The sequence below is a fragment of the Mus musculus genome, chromosome 9, assembly GCF_000001635.26.
Source record: "Mus musculus strain C57BL/6J chromosome 9, GRCm38.p6 C57BL/6J".
Taxonomy (NCBI): domain Eukaryota; kingdom Metazoa; phylum Chordata; class Mammalia; order Rodentia; family Muridae; genus Mus; species Mus musculus.
In genome coordinates this window covers 41,565,540-41,580,060 of record NC_000075.6, presented here as the reverse complement: position 1 = coordinate 41,580,060, position 14,521 = coordinate 41,565,540, and the positions used below count along the sequence as shown (strand labels likewise).

General features: G+C 43.7%; 2 long non-coding RNA genes across 4 annotated transcripts in view; one reads left to right on the top strand and one right to left on the bottom strand.

The window, feature by feature from the left end:
- The window catches only part of Mir100hg (Mir100 Mirlet7a-2 Mir125b-1 cluster host gene), a 238,660-nt gene that overhangs the window by 35,125 nt on the left and 189,014 nt on the right, over positions 1-14,521 (bottom strand). The window lies entirely within an intron of this gene.
- Gm51670 lies at positions 415-9,101 on the top strand. The gene is made up of 2 exons (XR_003948129.1): positions 415-868; positions 5,141-9,101. It is a non-coding gene; the product is annotated as a predicted gene, 51670 (long non-coding RNA).

Below are 14,521 nucleotides of genomic sequence, written 5' to 3'. Positions count from 1 at the left end.
CTCTCATATTAATAATAATAATAGCCCTTTCGACATAGCAGCATGAAGTGGCTGCCTTTGAGAAAGCACATTTAATCTTTACTGGCTCCCCTAGGCTTCACTGAAGAAGAAGGCAAGGGGAGAAAAAAAGGAGAGAGAGGAAAAAAGGCTTGTAAGGGAGGCTGCTGACGGACAGCAAGCATCAGGCACAAATCAGCGACAAGTTGAATTTTCCTAGACCACACTGCCCCCTTTCTTCTCGGCTCTCTCCCTGGGCTCCTGGAAAGCCCCAGTGTCTGGTTACAAGAGGCAATGGGTCTCTTTCTGCCAGCCATGGTACAGATTCCTCTCATGCCTGCTTAAACCTCTGGCAGAGTAAGGAATCGATATCCCCCTCTAATCACCTTTAGCTCTTTGATGGCTTCCCCCCTTTTTCTGAGAATCCACTTGGCTTCCCTCGCATCTCCCCCCCCCCCTGCCCTGCCAGGCACTGGCATACAAAGCTTGCAGGCTGTCATCTCTCACTTCCTTCCATATCTTGAAGACAAGCCTCTTCGAAAATTCTCTCGAGCTTGCTCTCTCTGTGTTGTAGCATGTCTCCTCCCGGACTAGCAGCACCGGATGCACGGAGACATCTCCCTGACTACTAATGAGATCAAAAATACACCATCAGGTCAGGGGAAACTAGACATTGTAATATATACATTATATATTATATATGTACATGAATATATATTCTTTTGCTAGATCAACAGTTCAGGTAGCCCATTTTCTAAGTGGGGGGTTGGAGCACGTTCAAGATGGTGAATGTGAAGAAGTGAGACCTCTGGTGCAGTGTGGTTCTTTGGCCAATTGTTTGGCATCCACACACGAGTGCGGATGAGCACAGGTGAGGCTGCTTGTGAAATTCTCCTGTTCTTCTTTTTTTTTTTAAATGGGCAGATAGTCAACAACACCCCAAACATTTCTTTGAAATTTGTGTGTGAAAGCATAAAAGAGCAACAACTCAAGTCTATATTTAAGATACATAGACGCTCTTCAGGCACACAATGACCATGATGCTAAAACTCTTGCCTTTGAATGGCCGAGTTTTGCCGGTTGCCTCCGGTTGCAATGTGCACTAATTTGCCACTTATGGTCCTGGGATTTGGAAAGCCACTCACTCAGTCTCCTCCGCTCAGCCAAACCCTTGGCTTCCGCGGCAGGCATTTTCCTGATTCCTGAAGCATTTGTATCCCCCCCCCCCAATTCATCAGCTATAGGCATACTTTATTGATCAGCCTAATGTCCCTCAATAATGATAAGCAATACTTCGGATGATGAAAAAGAGCAGAGAGAAAGAGGGGGGCACAAGAAAAAACAGAAGCCACCCCCCAAGAGACGAAGGGTTTGCTGTCATAGGTTTTAAACGCTTGCCTTTTGTACAGTGTCCCCTCACAGTTGGTACCACTCCCAAAATTAGGGTCTCTACTTATCTATAAACACAGGGATTACTGCTGTCTTAACCCAGTTTTCCCAATGAGGCTAGAATCCTGCAGACAACAGACAGTGCTGTGTTAAAATAGAATACGGGCTTCTGTAAATAGCAAGAAAGGGGGAAAGGCAGCCAAAGATGCAGGTTCCCTGTAAGTGGGTGTTTTAAAAGGTAGTTTCTTTGTGCTCATCACAGACGTTCATGGTGCTTTGTCTCTGACGGTGAGACTTCAGATGCACGGCTGGAAGCCAAAGGAAAGGGAAGGAAGAGCTCCTGAGATGAAGCAGCAGAGGAAGGGGAAAGAGAGGGGAAGAGAAGGGAGGGAGAGGAGGAGGGAGAGGAGGAGGGGAAGGAGGAGGAAGTGGACAAATGGGCAAAAGAGAAGAAGTTCCAGAATGTTGGAGGATCTTTAACACTTTTTTTTTTTGTCATGACTAGGTAGGAGGAAGGTGTTTGCCAGGAGTTGGTGACTGGGTCAGAATCCTTTTCAGATTTGGCCGACTGGGTGTTTGTACTAGACTGATAAAGAAAAGAGAGAGGGGGGAAGGAGAGAGAAACATGCTAAAATAATCAAAAAGGGTGGAGCTGTCAAAAAAAAGATTTGACTCATTGGGTGCCTCCCTGTAATGCCAAGATGACTCATTCCTAAGGAGGCTCCTTGGTTGTCTAGTATATATGAGGGTCTGAGAGCAGGCCACTGTACCCAACTGGAGAGGACAGACAAACAGAATGACATTCTCCAAACCCCTCTGATTGACAGTAACAGTCTAGCATAACTTCCACACACTAAGCTAGTTCATCCTTGTCTGTGTTCACTTTGCTTACAAAGATACACAAATATATGACTTGTGAAAGTTGGGCTAAGGAACACATCATTTTCTCCATACAACTCAGCCATGTCTTCAGAGGATACTTATTTCAAGCAGTTAACACCTGACCCCAATTTCTGTGGGTAATTAGTGAGCTAGATAAGCACACAAAGTGGGTAATTATTTAGTACCCAAGGGTACGCTAGAAGTGGGTAGTGGCTTTGTTAGCAAAAGCATATCTCTAATTATTGTATCTATGATGGGTGTTTTAAAAATACCAGTTACTCTATCAAGCGAACCATGATAAATAAGTAACTGTTTTACTGTCCTCAGCATATACATACATGTCTTCTGTCATGGTTAAGAATATTTACCTCTAATGTATGGAGTGTGCTGAAGATTAATTAGTTAACAACTGTAAGACTCTCGGAAGATTAAATGAGCTAGAGAGCTTCTAAATACAGTATTAGTATCACTATTGTTGCTTTGGCTACATTATTTCTGGCTGAGAGATGTTGAAAGGAGTAGATGCTATTGTTCAGCCTATGTCTTGGTCTGATGGTAATGCAGAAGCCACAAACATAATGAACATGATGGTGAAAAGTGGTGGACTGCCTAACAGTCTAACAGGCTGGAAAAGAGAAGTCAACGGTATTGAATTGACAGCTGGCTCAGGTTATATCTGAGGAGTTAGGGCAGGAGGTGGAGAGAGCGAGGAGCAACAGGAAGAGTCAGGGATGAGTCTGAATCAGCTGAACCACACCCTCCTTCTAAAGTCTCCTAGCCCTTTGAGAAAGCACAAATGTACAGAAACCCCTCAAAGAAGACATCTTTGCAAGTCTTAGGATAAGCTTAGCATGATCACATCACCTATATAGTATTTGTCGTGGAGAAGAACATCTGTATAGATTGTGTAAGCTGATGCAGATGCTTTTTAAAATACTGGGTTAAGGACAGGCACATACAGGCCAACCACAGAGATCTTCAAGCCAAGATTGGAACCATGAAAAAGAAGCAGTTTATTGCTTTTATAAATCATGTCTAGGGTGAGAAGGATACTATTTATTTTTACTAGGAAGGAAAAAAAGGGAGAGAAAGACAGACAGAGACAGAGAAAGAGGCACAAAGAGAGACAGACAGACAGACAGACAGAGACAGAGAGAGGCAGAGACAGAAGGAGTCCATGCATGCTTTAGGGAGCTGATCCTGGAGCAAAAATAGCAACAAGGAAAACTTAACAAAAACTTACTACTTTCTCTGTGAACATCTATCACCTTGAGTCTGTTGTCTGGGTCTAGCAGAGGCAGGACACATAGAGGCCTCTGGAGTCCAAATCTTCAAGATGGCTCACACATTTTTTCTTTCAAAGCAATGTTGTCCTGGGGATTAACCTAGAGATATGGGAGGGGCAATCAAGAGGGAAGTGGAAGAGAAATCTGCAAAGACGTTGTATTCTGTCCAGCGGATGCTTCTAGGGAACTGGGGAGAGTTGGCCCCCATCCTTCAGCCCACAGTGAAACAGTTGAAATCTCCTTCACTGGCCAGGACACACGTTGAGGCTGTGATTGGAGACTAACATTGGAGTGAATATTTGTGAAGTGTTTGAGAACTGAGAGGAAACTTCTCCAAAAGCCATCCAAGCCAGTCTCGTGAACCGAAGCCTAGTGTTTGTCACCCCCTCTCTGAGCTCAGAACTACAAAGGCTAGCTGGTATTCTCCAACCCGCCCAGCTTCTTTCAAACCCACAGACTGTGCCAGACTTGGCCCCACCTCCCCCTGCAGCTGATTCTGTATCCCTGCTCCACACTATGCTGCAGGGAAGGCGATTTCCATTTTAATTGCCCTACCTGGCTCGCCCCTCTGTCACTAGTCTTGGTTCTTGGTTCTTGGCAAGATTTCAAAGGCCCAATGAATTGTTTTGCCTCCCCCTAATCTTAATCTTCAACACATCTGGTTCCTACTTCCCCCAAATGTGATCCTTTCAAACAAAACCTTCTCCTCTTCTGCATTGTCTTGCATTATAGACACGACTATCTGCTTTCTTTGGCCTCTCTTACTTTTGCCTAACTTTCTCTTCTCTTTCTTCTCTTCTCTTCTCTTCTCTTCTCTTCTCTTCTCTTCTCTTCTCTTCTCTTCTCTTCTCTTCTCTTCTCTTCTCTTCTCTTCTCTTCTCTCCTCTCCTCTCCTCTCCTCTCCTCTCCTCTCCTCTCCTCTCCTCTCCTCTCCTCTCCTCTCCTCTCCTCTCCTCTCCTCTCCTCTCCTCTCCTCTCCTTTTCTTTTCTTTTCTTTTCCCTAATATAATGGAGGGACCTGAAGGAAAGCCAAAGCCTTTTCTTTCTAGCCTTTCCACCTGTACTAAATCATCTCAGACAATCTAAAGCAATTTAAGGCATTTCCTAGATGTTCACTAAAAATGATCTGGAGTCAGCAGAGAACAGGTGTATGTGTGTGGCAGGGTCAGAGACACATAGAGAGACACATTCAGAAAGATAGAGAGGGAGATGCAGAGAGCGAGAGAGAGAGAGAGAAAGAGACAGACAGACAGAGACAGACACACAGAGAGGAGAGATACAGAGAAAGAGAGAGGAGACAGAGACAGGGACAGAGACAGTGAAAATTTACCTAACTGTATGAATGCAGTAGGAAAGGACTTCAGGCAAATAACTGGAGGGTGTTACTGTGGCAAGAATATACAGATCACAAACACACATGCACACACACACACACACACACACACAGAGAGAGAGAGAAGGGAGTAGGGAGGGAGAGAGGGAGGGAGGGAGACAGAGACAGAGTCTATATCGAGCATATACACTATTCTACCATAGTTCCCTTAGATTCAATGATTCTGATAAAATATTTGCCTTTCTGTGTACAGGTTGGGCCAGGCAACTTGATTCTGCAGCTAGAAGCTGAACCGCAACAGTCTCTGGGATGGAGTGGAACAGAAAAGGAGGGCAAAATCCTCTAACTCACCACCTCTTTCTACATCTGTCTGGACATAGGGATGAGGTCCATGACAATGACACCCCTACACATCTCCAAGATAATCTGACCCTGGCAACTGCCCTGTTGTCCTTAAGGTTCCTGGTCATGCTTCCTGCTTAAGCACTTGCAGGGCACTCCTCCGATCCTCTCTTTCTGGGTTTCCTCTAATAGATCTCTGTAGGGGTGGGGGGGGGGCTTCTACATTCCATATGCAGAAAGCCTGCATCCCAGTCCTTGCCTTTAAAGATGTCATGAATGTTTTATAGGTGCAGAGAATAGGGTTCAGCAAAGACAACTCTGCCCAGATAGTGTGGGGCAGTGCCAGGATTTGAACCAGATTATAATCTGCCTAAATTTAGTCTTGTCTTTGCATTGTTACCACCTTCCCCACCCCCCTGTGTTAGTGTAGTCAATCTTTCTACGACTCCCTTAGTTTCTCCTGTGTATTTTAGACTTTACCCCATCCTAGGAGTGGTTTTATTTTGACGATTTTATCCAATTCCTTGTTGTCTTGTACTTAGCACTGTGCCGGGCAGCCTCATCCTTGGAGTGGGGGGGGGGGGGAGACAGAGGTGCATAGCCTCTCTGTCTTGCTGTCAGCTTCTCCGTGATCTATATCTGTGGAGGAAGAGGCTCAGACAATTCCCTATGTTCCCTCAGGAGAGTGCACGGTATCTACATACAACAGGAGGCACCAAAGCGTTTGAGTACACTTTTATGTTAATATTTTCATGTTGAAGCTTGCTTTTTTTTTTTATACATTCATTATTTACTGTGGAGTGGGATATACGCCATGACACATAAGTTGATATCAGAGGACATCTTGAAAGGTCAGTTGTTTCCTTTGGCTGTGTGGGTTCTAGGAACTGAAGGATGATCAGCAGGCTTGCCAGTAAACACCTATAACCATTGAGCCACCTTGTCACATATTACAGCTTCTTGAAAGAATGCGATTGTGTTTTAAAATTACCTTTTGAGAAGTTAGCACAGTGCCGTACATAACCAGTGTGTAAAAAATTGTGAGAGTCAGCCTAATTTTTTAAAAGACTATTGTCTGGCTGATGGTCAATCTAGAGTCACATTCATAATTCCTCCTGTAAGTTCCTAGGTCACAGGGTTTCTTGTGTAAGGCCACCGCACTGTGGCTCAGGAGGTCTCTTCAAATGATACATTGTGTCAGGTGATATGGTAGCATAGGAGTATTCTGATCTGCATATAGGGAGAAAGGAGTTTGTACAAGAGTATATACTGGGGTCCAGGTCTGCAGTAGGCAATCTAGCCACAATGCTCTCATTTCAGAGAAAGAGAGCAAGGAACTCCAAGAGTTTCATGGCTGTCTGGCCTGAACGTCTCCAGGGTTTCATAATGTGTACTCTGAAGAAAGATTAGACAATTCCTTATTTTGCTTAAGGGAAGAATATTTTAAGTACATATAATTGCTATCTTTGCAGGCTAACTTCTATTCTGGTCTTAAAACAAAACAAAACAAAAGGTTTCACATATTTTTTTTTCACTTGAACCCATCTACTAGCACAGAGATAGAGGAAAGCCAGATTCGCAGACAAACAAATGTGGGCAGTGGAGACGTTGTCGGGTTGGTATAACTGGATTACTGGGAAGGGTGCAAACTGTGAGGTTCCTTGGGTATAGTTCCTCCCGGCCTCCCTGGTGCTTTGCCAGTGTCTCCTCCTGGAGTTTTCTCTGAGGTGTGGAGTCAAGTGCATATTGACCGCTATGGGTAGCAAGAGAGGAGGAGGAGATGGGCTGGAAATCATGACTGGAAAGCCTGATTGACAGGTGTCGCTGAACTGTGCTATGGGATCTATTCTGTTCACCCTACTTTGTCTGCCTCGCATAGAGCTGATGGGGTGTACGACCATCCTGGGGTTCACTCTGTCCTCTATCAGGCTGAGTATTCTGAGGCCACTGAATTGGCTACAAACAAGTTGCCATCTTCGCCAACTGGGGAAAACTTCATGCTATCAGCCTACAGTACAGTTTGAAAAGTTGTATCTTTTGTGAGATTCCTCAAGGGAGAGCTGGGTAGGATGCCACAGTTACTCTGTTCCAAATGCGCTCAACATAGAGTGAACAAACTCTCCCTGCAGGAATCCCCCAGGAATTGCCTGCTCTACCCAGGAAGATGGGGAATGGAAATACATTATATACTGCATGGTCAGCCTTTTTTTTTTTTAGGCAATGAGACTGAGCCAATAGGGAGTGGCATGTGCTACAGGTGGCATGTGGCTCAAGCATTCCTAAGGACTGTCATTTCACACTCAAAACGGTGTGCTAGTTTTTAAGTGTCTGTTTAGGTGTGTCAGGATGAAAAAAAAATGGATGATTTTCTTCGAAAGGAAACTTTGGTTTTCTTTTGTTAAGGAGTACACTATGGTTTAATAGTGGCTATTCCCCTAAAAGGCTTGCACATTGAAGACTTGATCCAGCCAATGATGCTATTGCCTGGGAATTGGGTCATGCTTTTCTCATCAAGGGATCAATTCATTGAGAATTCCAGAGGCTGGAGAAAGTAAGTCGGTGTGTGTGTGTCCACGTGTGGAATCGGGGGGGGGGGTCATGTTTAAGAGTATACCATGTCCCCAGTCCCTTCCTGTCGGTCTCAGTTTTAGCTGAGCATCTTTGTTCTGCCACACCCTTCTAGTCATTCAGCCGGACCTCACCACAAAGGGCCATAGACCAAAACCTCTGGACTCAGGAGTCAATCTTTTCTCCTTTAAAATGTTTTTTTTCTCTAGTATTTTTACACAAAGACTGAAAAACCAACACACCAGGTATTAGGAAAAATCAACAATCCCCCAATATATACAAATAATAGTATTTGTTGTTATGAATTTAGAAAACGATTCTGTTTCCCCTTCTGCCTCAGTGGGTGCCCTTTTCAGCCTTCGAGCCTAACCATGCAGAAGGCGTGTTGCTTGTCGAATGGGGCCACACGGAGCCTGAAGATTCTGGAAAGTAATGTGCAGTCAGACCATGGATTGATTGCCCTGAGAGCCGGTGAAAGGAAGAGGAGAGATGTCTCCATCTCTGGGATAATGAGAGAGAAAAGAGTCCTCCCAAAGATGAATGTCTATTTACCTGTATGCCAAGAAGACTCTGTGACATCCAGTTCATTATCCTTGGCCAAAGGGTGCCATCTAGGAGCCAAGTTCTATTTCCTCCTAGAGTCCCTGCCATTCATTCATCATTGGGTTCAAGCTGCCAACCCAAGAGATGCAAATTCATCCCCTGGGGCTTTGGAAGATAGAGTTTACAGGGTCAAGCTCCTCGAATGGATAATCAAATAAATACACAGGCCCAAAATTCGGTCTGGAGTCATTCCTATACTTTTGAAACTGCCACACATACCCTGGGGCTTCGGAAGAAAAGAGATGAAAAAGAAGGCTACAAAAGCCAGGAGCATTCACATCTCAGGTCAGCTGGTGTGGTTTCTAGAGACTCTGATTGACCAAATTAATGTTCCTCAGGAACTGGCTCCACTGTGGTATCCATGATCCCTGGCTCGGTAAGCACTTTTCAACATAGGCAGGGAAAGAGGAAGACCTCTGACTTGCCAAGAAAGAGAGGTTAGACTATGGCTGGTCTTCACAGTTTCCAGTCAAATTCTCAATATTGTCTTTCACAGTCGTTCATATTTGAGAGTCAAGACAGGGGCTAGGGAGATGGGTCAGAGAGTAAAGGGCTTGGGCAAGAATCGGGACCTGAGTGTGGATCCCCAACATTTGCATAAGATGGAGAGATCAAGGCTTAGTGATGTGTGACTGCAACTGTAGCTTACCTCTGGTCTCCACTTACGCATGTATGAGCAAATGCACCCATATGTACACATACACATAACACAGATACATGCATGCACATACACATGAACACATACACATAACACACACACAAACACGCGTGTCCACACGCATGCACGCACGTGCGCATATTTCCTCGTGTTCATACATTTCATATTCTCTGGCCTTTGCAGGTCTCATGCTCTTCTCTTTTAGCCATTTCCATTCCAGCAGAGTAGGATAGGAAGCGACAGAACCCAGACAGTGAATGGCTAAGTGCTTTGATCAATAGGGCTGTAAGAGCACTGGCCATCAAATCTAGGTCTCACCCCAGCTCTTGTGAGCTAGGATGTATACACTGCACCAAGTTCACCCAAAGGGTGGGTTTGCATGAGTCCAAGGTGTCTTTAATAATAATCATGTCCCATGGTTCCCTCTGTTATTAATGAAAGGACAGTGTGGCAAGGAAGGGCTTTCAACGCAGCACAATTAAATTTACTGAAGCGTTTGTGAAATAGATGAGTCTCCAAAGTGCTGAGCATGCAGAATTTAAAAAAAAAATTAAAAGAATACAGCAGCATAATTTGAGTATATTCTAGGGTTCAAGGTGCTGTGGCAGAATCAGAATTCTGTAGAGATTCAAACATCAAGAGATGAACAGGAAGCACTCGGGGGGAGAAGCTGAGGAATATTTTAAAGGCAGAAACTGCCACCTCGGAGATTTTAAATTTGGCACATTTGACACTTCTCAAGGAGTCCTCCCTGCTACAAACACCACGGACGTGAATACCAAAGAGTATGGCTCACTGGAGCCAGGCTTGTTTTCTGGGGTCCACTGCTTTGACCTCCATGGAGGTTGGACTCTGGACTTCCTTACAGGACAGCACATGTCAAATTATGTGTAGCCCATGACACCACACACTCTGAAATCTGGGGAAGGTGAAACCCTTCCTCCTCTTCATTCTCAAGTCTTTAAAGATGGACCATGAGATTTAGATTACCTAGGCCAATTCTGGATAGCTCAGTTAGGTGAGTGGCTTTGTAAGCTTAGCTCTGTAGTGTAAGTGGGGGAGGGGCACGGGAGAACATCAGGTGTCCTGCATATCGTTTTTATATTTATTCCTTCAATAGAGAGTCTCCTACTGAATATGAACCTCACCAGCCTTCAGCTAGGCGTCCTTGCCAGTGAATCCTGAGCAGTTATTTAATCTCTGTATCATCACTGCCAGGACACGGGGATTACAGGTGTACACAGCCACACCCATCTTGATGTGGTCTCTGGGAATCTGAATTTATGACTGCATGCTTGTGTGACAAGCACTGTATTAACTGAGTCAGCTGCCCAGCACCTCAGCGGGATTCTTATATGTACAGGAGAGGACATGACATGTTGATATTTGGTCCTACTAAGGTATAGCGCTGCACTGGCCTTCTAATAAGAATTTTTTGAGTGTTTTTTTTTTTTAATTCTGCATTCTTCTGGGATATCGATAAAATCCATGGTCATAAAGTATGAAAGGAATACAGATCAATCAACTACTTAAATACAGATTAGCACTCTTACACTGTTGTTTGGATTTTAGTTTTCTGGGTTTGGTTGGCTGGTTGGTTTTTGTTGCTTTCGTTGTTTGCCTCTGTTGGTTTGCTTGTTTGGTTGGTTGGTTTAAAGATCCTATTTTTTCAGTATAGTCCGACCTTTACAAAACTTGCTGTGCAGCTCGGATAAGCAAGCTAGCCTTGAACTTGCAATCTTGGTGCTTCAGCCTCCCAAGTGTTGGGATTTTGTGCCAGCGTGTCCCCCCCAGGCAAGCAGTCTCTAACTGATCATTTTCCTTCCCTTTCCAGGTAGTCGGGTGATCTTGATTACCACAAATCTACATCTCGGAGTTTTTCAAAGAGCAAGAGGGTGAGAAAGGAGGCAAGAATGTTAAACATAAAATAAGTAAATCTGCTGTTATTCAGAGTCTCTTCAAAATATTGACAGTACATTGGATGCTTCTGGTGTGGATTTGGAAAAAAATAAACAAGGAAAAATATAACAGGCCAGTGATAGATTTCCCCCCAAAATCTAAATGCATATATATAACTTGCTTTGTATAGTGTGGTAAGAAATTATCAGAGTTCCAGGACACGAGCTTTGTTCAACAGACTCATGGAGAGTTCTTGAGGCATGTTCAGAAAGCAGGGGAAGAATCCTGTAGATTGTCTTAAAGAAACAAAGTTTTTATTAACTTTTGTGTATTCATTGGTTTTTAAACAATTCTTCGTACAATGTATTTTCATCACATGCTATCCCCTTATCCAACTCCTCCAAGATCCTCCTGACCTAATGAACATGTTTAACATGAGCTTAATTAGGCATGAAGATTAAGAAAAAAGGCAGGCAGTCTGAAGAAAGTAAGAGACAATTGGAAGCATGGTGTGGGATTCTCTGAGTCATAGAAAGAAAGACATATCCAAATGTGGGAATGGGCTCCTCAATGAAAAACTGCCAGAATCCTACACAGCAGGTCTCTTCTTTTGGGAACAGGTAGATATCCCACTGAATCCTACACAGCAGGTCTCTCCTTTTGGGAACAGGTAGATATCCCACTGAATCCTACACAGCAGGTCTCTTCTTTTAGGAACGGGTAGAGACTATACCAGAAGACACTCATGCATAAAATACGATTCCCAATCCTACTAAGGTCAGACAGAAAGGGAAATAGAATTGTCATAAGAGTTTCCGAGTCTTCCCACACCTCTGGTGGTCTCATCTCTCCTTCCTCAGAGTCTTCTCCACACTGTAAGCTTATCTTAAGCAGGGTATGTGATACCAAGATAGATCACAGTCAATTCTTAATAAATGTTGCAACGAAGTCAACTTACAGATGAATTGACAACCACAAGATGAAGTGAGACTGTATCCAACATAAACAAGGAGAAGTAGGGGTTCAGTTAGATCTAGATAGGGAGCTAGGTCTCCAAAAAGGGAAGGGACTTTCAGTAAGCACGAATCTTCCTTCTTCTTTGAAGATGCCAAAGTCTGGTGTGCTGAGTTAGAGGCATGAACTTGGAGTCTGGCCCTGGGGAAAACTGAAGGCTGACATTTCCTTGTCTGAGCCGCTTGCTTAAACTTCTGGTTCTATTTCAGTCTTGAGTGGTCCCAGGACACATGACCCAATGGAAGAAATAAAGAACTGAATCTTAAGAGATCTGAGTTCTCTGCTCAGTTTGTCATGGTGACCTTGGATAAAACATCTCACCTCTAAGATCATGAGCAACCTTCATTAAACAACAAATGAGAGGGCTGAACTGGGCCGCACCATCCAGCTCTGTGTCTGGGTTCTCTTCTTACAAAGACATTTTCTGAACAGCTATGATACAGATGGAATTTGGATTTTATAACTAGAGGAATGAGGAGATGGCTCAGTGGGAAAGAGTGCCTGCCACACAAGCATGAGAACCTGAGTTCAAATCTCCAGGACTTCTGTAAATGCTAGAAATGGCTGCCTGTGTGCCTGTAACCCCAGGGCTATGCAGTCTAGGGGGCTAAGACAGGCAGCTCTCAGGAACTCTCTAGCCACCCAACCCACTTGAAATGGAGAGCTTTAAGTTCACCAAGAGGCTCTGTCTCGAGGAAATAATGTAGAGAAAGAGGAAGGCACTGAATGTCCTTCAGCCATCTCCACATACGTGCGCAGAGATGCACATGTACCTGAACACACATGTGCATATACACCACACGTGCAAAATAAATAATCATAAATACATAAAGCATATTATCTCATACTAAAACCAATTTATAGTATAGATATACTAGTCAAGAGGAGAAAAATGTTCAGAATCTCAGCATGGAGGGGTCCATCACAGCCAATGGGGGAGTGAAGAAGGAACATAACTTTCTGTCTATAATATCTCCTGATACTTGAGTAGAAATGAAAGATGATAGATAGATAGATAGATAGATAGATAGATAGATAGATACATACATACATACATACATACATACATACATACATACATACATACACACACAGATACACAGATAAATAGATATAAGATTTGTAAAAAATATGTCAAGGAAAGACAGCATTATTTGTCATTTATAAAGTTGAAGGCTAGACAGAATAGCTGACTAATCAAAAAACGTGCTCTGAAGAGGAAGTCCAACCTCCTGCAGAGTGCCAGCCTCACCCCAGTTAAGTACACTGTCTGCATTTGTCAGTGACAGAAAGAACAGTGCTCCGTGGGAGCACCACACCACTGCCCACTGTGATCGGTCAGACCTGGCCCAAGCTTAGCATCATGATCAGCTCAAATGATCCTGGCAAAAACTGCTGGTTCTATCAACTTCTATGAAAGCAGCCACGTCCATAATTCAGACAGCCTTCCTCCTAGAGACTTTCCCACGGCTAGACTCTTGTCTGTCTATGCATCAGAGAATTTGCCCTTCATCTCAGCTTTTCTGTCTACCCCATCTGTCTGTCCATTTTCTTCTTAGCAAGCTATAAATTTTATGAAGCTCAGATATGCAAAATAATCCCAGGTCAAGATATGAAATCTTATTTGCAGAGTTTTTGTCTAACACTACAGAAATCACCTAAAGAAATTGCCCTTATCTAATTTTTAAATGTACACATGTGTGCTTATATACTTATCATGTGTTGAGATTTTGATTTTGAATTCCTTTTTAAGGGCAACATTCAAAGCGGTAGGTTTTGTTATAGCATTTTCATAGACACTTCCCATGATGCTTTGTTCTTATTCATCCCACCCCCCCTCCTCCAGCATCACTAGCATCACTTCCACGGACACTTTAAAATACATATTCATGGGTCCACTATCACTACAAGATGATCTGTGTGCATGTATGTGCTTACGACCATGTGTATGTGTGTATGTATGGCACTATGTAATTATTTATGCACATGCTAGATGCAGCCGTCGTCTCCCCCTCCCCCCTTCCAGTCCACCTAGGAAATCTGTTTGGAGATCAACCACTGCTCTCTCCTTGGACTTGATATATAGCGTAGCCAGCCAGCCGCGATTAACACAGCTCTCTCCTGGGAAAAGGCACAGAATAACTTTATTGATCTCCCTTCCTTCCCCTTCTCCACATTGCTCTCCTGAAACGTTGTTGTCTTAACTCTTCAACATTAGACCATAAGGAAACAAGCAAAAAATGAAAACCTTTGGTTTGGAGGATGGGGTTGATTTTCTGATATTCTCTTTTGAAGGAAAGATAGAAAATGAAAAAGAAACAAAACAACAGGTAGCCCCATGGGTGTCTCAATAACCAGGGGCAGGTGCTGAGTTCCCTGGTTTTCTTGACACAGAAACCTGTGCTTTGCATACACTGCTTAACTGAGTTCCGCTCCTCCAGGGCTCTTCATCCTCTGTGACTTCACCGCCATCTTTGAAAAATGCCATGACTTTTATAAATACCGTTCTCTCTCACACTTCCGAGCACACACCCAGAACACCAGAATGTG